The sequence below is a fragment of the Callorhinus ursinus genome, unplaced genomic scaffold (genome assembly GCF_003265705.2).
Source record: "Callorhinus ursinus isolate GAN/ISIS: 27379988/994484 unplaced genomic scaffold, GSC_fseal_2.0 scaffold10, whole genome shotgun sequence".
Taxonomy (NCBI): domain Eukaryota; kingdom Metazoa; phylum Chordata; class Mammalia; order Carnivora; family Otariidae; genus Callorhinus; species Callorhinus ursinus.
The window spans coordinates 37,056,570-37,068,602 of record NW_027397072.1 but is presented as its reverse complement, the minus strand read 5'-3'; positions in this window follow the sequence as shown (position 1 = coordinate 37,068,602).

Here is a 12,033-nt window from a genome sequence, read left to right as displayed (position 1 = left end):
GAATTACACAATATTTGTGCTTTAGCGTCTGGCTTATTTCACGTAGCATAATGTCCTCAAGGTTTATTCATGTTGTAGCATGGGTCAGAATTTTGTTTCCTCTTTAGGGTTGAATACTATTCCATCGTATGCATGTCCCACATTTTGTTCATCCATCCACCTCTCATGGACACTTGGGGTGCTTCTATATTTTGGCTGTTATTAAGAATACTGCTACAAACATGGGTGTACAAATACCTCTTTGCAACCTTGTTTTCAATTCTTTCGGTTAAATACCCAGAAGTGTAATGGCTGGATCATACAATGATTCTATTTTTAATTATTTGAGGAGCTGCTCTATTGTTTCCCATAGAGGCTGTACCATTTTTCTTTCCTACTAAGAGTGCACGAAGGTTCCAATTTCTCCACAACCCCCTAACACTTACTATTTTCTGGTATGCGTGCATGCGTGCATGTGTGTGTGTTTGTGTGTGTGTGTTTTGTGGGGGGTTTTTTTTGTAACCACATTTTTTTTTTCTGGCTGGTTCTCACACAGCCTTTGCTTGCCTCTCTCTGGCTTCGGGGACTGGCCGTTTTCCCAGGCACAGCACCTTGGCTTGGGGAAGCCGTGAGAACTGAGTGCCTTTTGTAGGAGCATTTGGCTTCTGCAGTGGAAGAACCTTTATGCCTGGGGAGCGTGGGAAGTTTTCCTCTTGCTGGCTTAGGAATGAAGTTGTCACGTAAATGGACCAACAGACCTGAGGAGAGGGGCTGTCCTCCCGGCCGGCGGGTCCTCTCTACTGATGGGTCCAGAGAAGTGAGGTGGGAAATGTACCATGATGAGACTTGCTTATGGCCACAAAGTCAGCAAGCTGTGTGACTGAAGAATTCCTTTTGTCCTGGGTGCCAGTGAGGGGGGCTTAGTAGAGAGATGTTGGTGTTTGCCTCTCCCCAGCCAGCCCGGCCCTCTCAGAATATTCTGTCTTCCGCCGGGAGGCCAATTTCAGAGATTATTTCTCAATGTTCACTTTTGCCTTGAGTAATGTTGTGAACTTCCCTTCTTCTCTGAGGCCAGTAGTAGAATCCAGTTACGTTTCCAGGATCTTGCTACTTGGGATAAAATTCTTTCTAAGAAATATAGAGGAGATGTGGCTGTGCAAAGGATGAGAGCCTTGTTCTCTAGTGTTCTGTAGCACTATAAAGACTGTCCTGGGACGGGGGAGATACAAGCAGGCAAGGAGGGAATGCAGGAAGCACTGAGGGCAGGGAAGGAACCCAACTGCTGCCAAAATAAATACTAGAGAAAGCCCCCAGGCTCTTCGATGTGGAGAATTTCCTCTGAGCTCTCCGCAAGACTCCAGGGACAACGTAATGCATCACTTGATGCATTGAAGCAAATCGTATAAAAAGCCTAGACAGATTTTTCTTTGAATTTGAAACTGGATTTCGAGCGTAGAGTAAGAAATATTGTCCTTGCCACGTAAATAACTCTTGAGGGAGTTGTGTCCTCACTGCATGGAGGTGCTGAAGATCCTGCCCCTGAGCATTTAGTGTGTTCTTCCCGCCCTTCCTAGGGTGAGGGGTGGGGGGCAGGCTGCAGCATGGAACCCCCACCCAACCAGCCTCTCTGCCATTCACCCATTTCCTTGCCTGCCCTCTCTCCTACCCATGGCCACCCCTAACAGCCCACATACTTTCTAGCTCTATTTTGCCAAATCCTTTCTCCCTGACCCCTCTAATATGAAAGTAGAATTTGGCAAACAAGCACGTGTTGGCAAAAAGCTTTTGAATAGACTTACTTTAGACTAAAGCACACAATGGGTCTTATAGTTTGCCTTAGGCCACCATTTAAATGACTTAGATAATGAAATGGAAAACCGGACAGACTAAAATAAGAGTCTTATCTGCGCTGGACAGCAAAGAATGCTCCCTCCTTGCCTCTCTAACAGTTGTAATCATTGTTTCCATAACTTTGAAGCAGATTCTGAAATCAGTGCTTAATTCTGTATCAGTTCATAAATTATTAGGGAAATTGGTGAGTTTTCACTTTTGCTGTCAGTCTGTTCATTTGACTTGTAACTTCTGGCCTTATCACATCACATTAATGTGTACTTTAGTTAAGCACAGTAATAAATAAAACATTCATTTAATTTTAGACCTAAAGATAAATGTTGGGAGCTATTAAATACTCTTCTAACATAAAAAGGTCTCCCAGGAAGAATTTGCCTTCAGGAAATCATAGAACTGGGTCTACAGGCCATGCAAGTGAAATTACCAAAACTCTAAATATGGTTGGCTGATTTGGTGCAGTTTGTTATTTTCCCCTTGTCCTTACCTGTGTGTTTTTTTCAATATCTATTGAGGCTCAAGGTACTTTAGAAGAGCTCAGTAAGAAACAGTGTCTTATTCGTCCATCCATCTATCCATCCATTCATTCATCTATTGAGTACCTGCTGTGTGCCAGGCTCTGTGCCAGGCATTCTATTCAAGAGCAATATTTCAATGAGGATGGTGTGGGCTAAGACATGCACTCGAAGGCTTAGAGAATAGACACTAACTTGAATATTAAACGAAGAAAATTGTTTGGAGGATGTATTGGTTATCTAAGACAGGCTTAAAACAATAAACACCTCCTATCACAGTTACAGTGAGTCAAGAACCTAGACACAGCTTAGCTGGACATCTTCGGCTCAACACCTCTAATATGGTTGTTGTCAAGTTGTTGGTCCGGGCTTCGGTCTCATCTGAAGGCTCAACTGGGTCTAGTGGTGTCTGCTTCCAGGTTTACTCATGTGGTTGTTGGCAGGCCTTGTTCCCTCATGACATGGGCCTTTCTGTAGGGCTGCCTTATGACATAGAATCTAGTGTGAGAGCACATAAAACGGAAGCTACAGTCTTTTCATACCTTAATCTCAGAAGTGACATTCCATCACTTCTGCCCTATTCTTTCTCAGAAGTGAGTCAGGAAGTCCAGCTCAGACTCAAGGAGATGAATTACACAGGAGTATGAATATTAGGAGGTGATGTCTGGCCTTAATACATCATATTAATGTGTAGTTTATTTGAGCACATTAATAAATAAAATTTTTGTTTACTGTTAGACCCAAAGATAAATGTTGGGGTTTATTAGGTAGTATTCTAACTTCATATTACAAATAGTATTCTCCCAGGAGGGACAATGGGCCATCGCCCATCTTAGAGGCTACTGACTACAGAGAGTATATCAGTTGGGAATTGGATTTGGCTGCTAAGTGACTTAAACACATAAGCATTTATTTTTCTGACATACATAATGAGAAATTTAGAGGCAGATAATTACAGCCTTTGCTCAGAGGCTAAGGGCTTTGTGGCTCTTCTAGCTTTTTGCTTATGGCCCCAAGATCACTACTGGAACTCCTGCTTTCATGTCTGCATTCCAAGTAGCAGAAGAGTAAGTGGGGAATGGGGGAAGAACATAAAAAGAATACCAGCCTAGTCTCTTCCTCCTTCATTCCAGGAACTGCCACTCAATGAACTCAATTCACATTTCCGTGACCATCCCTACCTGTTGTAGAGCTTGGGGAGTGTAGCCACATGAACCCTTATCTCAAAGTGCTCGCTGCCTCCAGCCTTTCCCCCACCTCATGGCTACCGAGATCTGACTACCCTGCCATACCACCACGCCTGCCCCTTAAGCTGATCTTGTGCCCATCAAGACAATCATGGCCCTTGCTAGTAGTTGCTCTTGTTGTCAGAGAGGCAAGCATGTGAGCAACATGAAGATACCCGGTCTACCCTGCTTTGCCAGGGACTTAAGTCAGAGCCCTGGCATCCCGTCTGCCTTGCTTGCATCTTCCCTATAACAGTGACTAGTTAGAAGTCAGGGTCCTGGAGAAAGACTGTCTAGGCGCAAGTCCTTGCCTTGCCACTCCTGTGTCCCCTGGGGTGAGCTGCTGAATGTCTCTGGGTCTGTTTCCTTGTTTATCAAGTGCCTGCCTTGTAAACCTGTGGGAGGATTATGTGAGGGGATGCATGGTGCTTAGCCCAGTGCCAGGGGCACAGTAGGAGCTGTGCACGTCAACTACATAGACGGCAGTGCTGATGAAGATGATGGTGAGGACAGTGACGATGATGGTGATGATGGTGATGGTGGTGGTGGTGTCCATTTTAGAATTTGATTATACTTTCCTTACTTCTGAAGATGTGCCTATCCATATATCTCACACACATACTGTCTGTTTTTTCCTATTGCAAAGAGAACACTTTCCCACTGCAGATGGACCCTTTTGCCTCCCTGTCACTCAGGGTAGGGGAGATTCCAGACCAACTCTTGAGTGGTCCACATGCCCATACAAGTCTCCAGACAAGCAGCACCTAACTTAGGAGCATACATGTGGTCCAGAGTATTCTTTTGAAGTCACTAACTGTCTTTGCAATTTCCCAGAAATGAATGGATATAAATTGCCTGTAGGTCTGCCCCCTGAAGTTATATTTAACTCTTAACATGACTTGCATGTGGCATTAATAGGATCAACCTGGGCTCCGGGTCCTGGGAATTAGAGGGAGATAAATGAATAAGAAACAGGGAAGAAGAGACTAGAAGAAGGCAGGGATGCTGAAGCAATATTTTGAAATAGGGAAGTTTACCAATGGTCACCTATATCACTAGTGCTCAGTGTGGTGGGGGTTCACCCTTCTTTTGCTGAAGCCAAGCTCACTTCCTCATGGGGAATAGGTCAGTGAAGGGACAGCGGGCTGAGAAGCCTGACCCATACCCAGCAAGAGTGCTAAGCATGTATGCACTTTGGAGGCATTGGCTCCTTCCCAAGAAAATGCTTGTGAAACTCAAATTGAGTTGTAATTGTCAACATTTAAGGGAGTCTGTAAAAAGTCATTATTCAGTAAACAATATCAAATGTTGCAGTATGTGCTGGGCACATGCTAGGTGCTGGGCACACAGAAGTGATCAAATAGGCAGAGCCTGTTCCATGTTGCTGTGTTTTTGTGAAAAAAGAAAGAAAAGAAAGAAAAGATATTTTGCTTCAGAAAAGCCAAATCCGACACCAGGGAGCCTGGCAGGGGATCCACTCAGGATCAATGCTGGAGGCTGCTCAGCTTGCTATACCTGCTGTCTTCCCTCATCCAAGTCCAGAGCTCATCCAAGTCCAACCTCAAGGCCACTCGCTGCGCCTTAGAGCCAGGGGTGAGGTGAGTGTGAATTAGCATGACTCTTTCCTCTCCTGAAAATTAAAAGGAGCAGTCCTACAACTATCTCATCTTGCAGTCACTGGCATAGTTTACTTTTTTCTTCTTGTGTCTGGATTTTTTTCCCTTGGGTCTGCTGAGGCATGGGGCTGCATCCTCGGTTCAAAGCCAGTGAAAAACTGCAGGAAAGAACTTCTGGATTAGTAAGGCTGCTTAGTGGGCAAGCAACCGGCCCTGGGAGTGGGCAGCTGAACAAGTCTGGGCATGTCTTGCCCTCCCTGGCTGCATTAGTTCTAGTTTCTGTTCAGTAGATGAGGAGCAACCCACAACTTTGGAGGGAGCTTGCCTTTGTGTACTGAAGACGTGGTGGGGTGATCCCACTGAGGACCATGGAAGCTTCAGCATGAAAATAGACCCCCAGTCCAGGCACTAGGGAGTTTTAATAATGAGGAAAATGCTCACGTTGTAATAGTAAGTGAAATAAAGCAGTGCACAGTTATGAATAGTAAGTGAAATAAAGCAGTGCACAGTGTGAATACATCTACGTAAACAGACGAGGAGAGAAAGGGAGAAAGCAGGAATGAGCAGAAGGAAATGCATCAAAATATTAATAGTGCTTGGCTTTGGAAAGTGGGATGAACGGTCTCTGCTCCTCAGTATTTTCTAGATTATCCCCAGGCAGCATTTATAACTTTTATAATGAAAACTATATAAACTTTATATGAAAACATACATGGTTTCAAGATCTTAATACTTTGCCTACAGTTTTAAGAACATCGGATAAAAGAAACTCTGGCTACTCTGACCAGCAGATGCTATCTTGATGATTATGGATTCTTTCACCATTAACCAGATAAATGCTAAACAGAAGTTGGTAGGAGCTCTTGTTAGTTGGGTAATCAGTGGGTGAAATCACCTATGAAATGAAAACAAAGCAAAAACAATATGAAAGTGAAAATTAAAATTGCGTGCACTGCATCAGAAGAGGACAAATCCTGCATGACTCCACTTCCATGAGTGACCTAAACTAGTCAACCCCACAGAAGAGAAGAGGCCGGTGTTTGCTGGGGGCGGAGGAGAGAGGGAGATGAGTCACTATTCAGTGTGTGCGCAAGTTGAATAAATTCTAGAGATCTGCTATATAGCCATGTGCCTGATCAATTTTTTTCAAGGTCTGAGAGGATGGGGAGGTTCCCCAAATCCTGAATGATGGTGCGGTTAAGGCTGCTGCATTGCAGACCCTCCGTTCTGGTGCCCGGAGCTGACTAGGGTTAGAGCCCGCTGTATGAATTATGATTAGGGCTCGTTGCATATAACCGGAACCTCCAATAACAGACGCTCAAAGGACGCTATGTTTAATTCTCTCAAGTAAAAGAAATCCAGAGGTAAGCAGTCTAGGGTCACACGGCTGCCCCTTGTGGCTAACTCAGGCCCTTCCTAGCTCATGACCCTGCCCTCCTCAGGTGGTGGCCATGCCCAGCTGCAAGGGGGACTAACAAATGCAGAATTGTTCTAAGGAGAATTATTCTGGGTTCAACTGAAAACCAGGAGCTCGATTATTTGGGGCAAAAGGGAGAGCAGATTTGGGGTTAGGCAACCAGCGGTCGCTGCCATGCCGTAATCTGAGCTGTGTTTGGTAGAATGTTCCTGCATCCCCAAGTGATGCATGGCAGCCTCTCAGTAGGGTCTGATGCCTCCTTTCTTCATCCAGAGGCCTATAAACGATAAAAGAACAGTAAGATAAATTATCTGCCCCACACAGTGGAACTAGGGGCAGGATAACCACAACAGCCCTGCCATTCCAAGAGGGGAAGACCAGGGGTGGCGGGGGGCAGAGGGGCACGGGATGGGGGGGCACATACAGCAAGTCTGAAGTCTTCCAGGCAGACAGGGTGAAACCCTTCCCGTGAGGCGGTGGGGGCTGGAGGGTGTCCCACCATCTGTGGGTTTCTCTTCGGGGACCCTGCCCATCTGTTGTGCTTTGGGGCCCCTATGTGTGTGGGGGAGGCCCTGCCATCACTTTGGGGGACTGAAAATGACATGGGGTTGGGAACATGTCTTCGGTGGGGGCTGTGTGTGCAGTTTTTCTAGCCTACTTCCTGTTGCTGAAAGGTTGTGGGTCCCTGAATAGTAAATAGTAAATAGCTGAATAGAAAATGCTTTTTTTGCTCAAGCTAAAATTCACATCACACAGAAGTAACCATTAAGAATGACCAATTCAGTGGCATTTAGTATGACCACAGCATCTTGCAACCAGCACCTCATTTTCGTTCGAAACCTTTCTCATCACCCTGAAAGCACGTGCTGCATCCATTTAGCAGTTTAGCAGTTCCTCCCTATTCCTGCCTTCCCCAGCCCCTCACAACCACTGAACTACACTCTCTCTCTGTGCACCTGCCTATTCTGGATATTTCATATAAATGGAATCAGACCCTCTATGATCTTTTGTGTCTGGCTTCTTTCACTTGGCATAATGTTTTCAAGGTTCAGCCACATTATAGTATGTATCAACGTTTCGTTTCTTTTTATGGCTGAATAATATTCCATGGTAGGTATTAAATACTTTTTAAACTCACAGTTTCTTTGACAAGTCAGGTTCTACAAAAACAGTCAGCTTCTGATCTGTCTGCTTGGTTCCACATGGTTGGTTCCACATGGTTGTACTCATACCCAGAGTTCTTGCCAAAACACTGCTCTCAGCCCTGCTTTACTTCTTTTCTTTCTTACCTCTTTCGTCTCTTTTGAGCGAATGTGGCTACTTTGGATCTTCCCAGGACACAATGAGGGGAAGGCCAGGCTAGTTCAGGCCTTAGTCACTCAACGACCCACTCAGGCCCATCTCTTACTATTTGGAATCTATAAACAGTTGACTTTTTTGACTTTGCAAGTCCTGGATTTCTGAACTCTTTCTATTCTTTTCATGACCATAACTATTCCACTGATTCTCAGACAGCATTGATTGGAAAACAGAGCATGATTGTATATGCCATGAAAAATAAACATTTGCTGATTCAATCATGACATGCCATTTAGTGTGAAAGTCGTTATAGTGTATATTAAAAAAAAAGTGCATCTCAGAGTCAATGGCATGCAGTAATAACAGTAATGACTTCCAACACTAAATGAGGTCTTACTATGTGGCCAGGACTGTGGATTATATCTTGAGAGGTAGTGGTATTATGATCTCTTTTATACAATGAAGCAGTGGAGACAGAGGGAGGAGTCTGACCGACTCTACTGCTCTTGATTGGAAGACTCCTGTTGGGATATAGTCTGCATTTGCCAAACCTTAGTGCATTTGCTGTTCACTCAGTCACCCAGGGACAAACCTTTATGATAAACCTTCATGGTAGGAGTGTGCATGTGAATAGGGCAGAATTTTCCTGTCAAGACCTTTCAGTCTCGTGGGAGGGGTAAAAGATTATAGTAAAATATGAAAGCAAGACAGGGAGAAGGAGTTTCAATTGGCAGCCTCCCTCCTGTTCACACTCTGTCCCTTCCCGGGCTCAGGTTCCCATGTGTGCTGATAGTATCTTCTGATGCCTCTCCATAGGGAACACGGACCCATTCTTAGCCGGTGTCATAGACCAGATGCTGTGGAAGGGCATTGATGGCCCAGCCTGGACCCATACCATGGGTTGCTAGTTGCCCACTGAGATCCCTTCTCCCTTTCTTGCTTAATTCAAAAACACATTGTATTTCAGGTGACAGTGTGTCCAGTGGAAAGACTACATTTCTGAGACTAGCTTGTAGCTAGGAGAGGCCCATGTGACTTAGTTCTATGTGTGGAATTATTATGTAGGATTTTCCGCGAGAATGGTGGGGCTGGGAGTGGCGTTATGCGCTTTTCCCATCTTCCATCACTTCTTTCTGCTCTTCATCTGGGGAATGTGGATTTGCTGGCTGGAGTTCCAGCAGCCATCTTGGACCAGGAGGTCGCATGAGGTTGAAAGCCATGCTCCAGGAGGGTAAATCAGAAAGATAGCTGCCCAAGCTCCTGGTGCCCTTTTGGGGCCGCCACATCAGCTTGTGCTCCCTGTGTCAGGCTGCTTTTATGCGAGAGAGAAACAAAGTCCTAACTTAAGCCATGGTTCCTTTTTTTTTTTTTCAGAAACATGCAGCCAGACCAAATCCTAGTTGATGTACTTGCCCAACTGTGTGAAAGGTGGTGAGGCACACTAGAATGATAGAACCGCTAGTACCACATGAAAGGGGAAGGGGAGGGTCCACCAGGAAAGGATGCCGTTAGGCAGAGTGACAGCACATCCACTGCAAAGAGCTGCCACTTGCTGGGTGCTTACTAAAGACCCAGCCAGCCCTCTGCTAAGTCCTCCACCTGCATCTTTATTTAATCCATACCAAAATGCTGTGACAAGGCTCTCCTATGACCACAGTTATTCTCAATTTACCAATGAGGGAACAAAAGCCCAGAAAGGTCACTTTCTCAAACACCACTTAGTTGGGAGGTGGGTTCCAATCTGGCTCTGCTGGACTGAGAGACAAACCTTAAACCCTACACAGACCCAAAGAAGCTGTGTCTGTGTGGAAGCTGAAGGGTGACTTAATCAGATCTGTGGCTTTGTCTTATCACAAAAGTGAAAGAAGCAGTTCAGAGAAGGGAGTGGTGAATGGTGAGGCCGAGGCAGGAAGACACGGGCAGCCCCTGCCACACCATTGGGCACTGCCTCGGGGTGAGGTTGGGGTGAGCGATGCTCAGACCCAAATGCCTTCCATGGCACTTCTTCTCAAGCCGTCGCTGGGGTTTATCCCTATTACATGTGAGATTTAACCGGGAAGTTTCCATGAAGAGCCACTCTAGATCGAACGCACTTTCGTAAGTTCATGTGTGATTACGTTAATAACCCATCCGTGGCCATCAGGAAGTGTGCTGATTTTTTTTTTAATACAGCTCAAGTTTTTGATTATGAGCTTTTTCAAAGGAAAACTCAGATTGCTTGAGGCGTATGTGTCCATGAAGTGAAAATTAAAAAGCTAATACTGCTGCTAAAAAAAAAAAAAAAAAAAAAAAAAAAAAACCACTGGGCTCCAAATCAAGATGGTTTAGCAGCAGAATAAGCTCCACTGATCTCTTGGCAGTCTGCAGCAGACCCAAGAATTATTTAGACATTAAGGTTTTGTTTTTCCAGTTATCAGGCCTAAGAAACTTCCCAGTTACACCAAATCATGCAAAATGATGAAGACTATCATCCTCTGCTGTTTATAATGGAAAGAAGCCATTCATAAGTTCTTCCTGTTAACCAAGAATGAGGAATTTTGCTTTATGTTTTTCTTGTTAACATTTCAATATAGTCTGTCTTCACCAAACCAGAAACAGCTGATACAAACAATAACTCAGAACACTATTAACGGGTTTGCTGGGACTAAGTAATATCATGGGAGATTGAATACTTACTCATGGATGATGCACTCTTTACTAGCAGTCACCTAACCCCATGCTGTAATGCATTCTCCCTTGGAGCACCATTTCTCTTGGTTTTCCTCCAACCTCACTGGCCAAGGATGCTGGATCCCCTTCCTGTGTTTATACGTTCTCTCTCCCTCTCTCTCTCTCTCAGCCAGACCAGATCTTTAATGCCGTCTTTAGAACATTAACTCTCAAATCTGCCTCCTTTTCCCAGAATTCCAGGCCTACTTCACATCTCCACATGGCGGCCTGATAGGCACGTCCAAATGAAGGTGGCCCCAACAGAATCCACGATTTCACCCTCCCCCAAACTGCTTCCTTTTGTACCACGCCATTGCTCAAACTAAAAATCTGAGGGTTATGCTTGATCAATCTCTGTCGCTACCCCAAGCCCAATCCATTCATCAGCATTACCTCTCAAACTTTTTTTCTAGTAGGTCCTCACCTCTCCATCCCTGCTGCAATCATCAGACTCCCAACGGGACACACTGGACTTCAGTTTCCACTTGGTCCTACATGAGTGATGTACACTCAGCAGTGAGAGTTAGCCTTAGAAAATTCAAATCAGACCACGTCATTCTCCTGTTTAAAACCCTGTGTCTCCTCGTTGCACTTGGCATAAAATCTGAGCTCCTCCCTTGCCACCCTCCCCAGGCCATCTTCTCTCCCTGTTGCTTACCAAGCATCGGCCATGCTGGCCTCTCTCATATCCTGTGGCCCATCAGGCTCCTTTTGGTTTGGGAGGCCTGGGCATCAGCTGATTGCTCATCCCAGAACGCTACTGGCTGGCTCCCAGCTGTCGTTCAGTTCTCCACTTGAATGACATCTCTCCAGAGTGGCCTATCTAGATGGCTTACTCATCTCAAATAGTTTCCTCTTAGCTGTGCTAATTTTTTCACAGTTCATAGCACTGGCTTGTACTTTTCTTGTGCACTTATTTTCTGTCTTTTTGCATCAGAATGTGAGCTTCATGAGAATAGGGCCCTTTTGCGTGTTTTTCTCTGCTGTGCCCCGGAGCTTCAGTGCTTGCATCTGGCAAGCCTTCATTAAATATCTGTTGGATGGTTGAGTTCCAAACTTCTTGCATTCTGCTCCAAGTAGTCTGCTATCTTCTTCCTTTCTTTCTTCTAGTCTGCTTTGTTAAGTAACGTTTTGTAATCATACAGCTCAGTCACAGTCACTGAGTTTTAGAAGATGATGCATATTTAGTACGTGATTCATTCCTTTAAAATTCTAGACTTTTGATTATATCCTGAGACTCAAATACTGTATTGATAGGAAACTTTCAAATAATGAACCACACATTCCTGGCATTTTACCAAGTCGGTGGCATTGATGGTAATAGCCGATACTTAGTGATTGTCCTGATTGTTATAAGCACTTTACATGCATTAACTCCTAATTCTCCTGTAACCCTATGGAGTTGGAACTGATTTTGTCTCCAT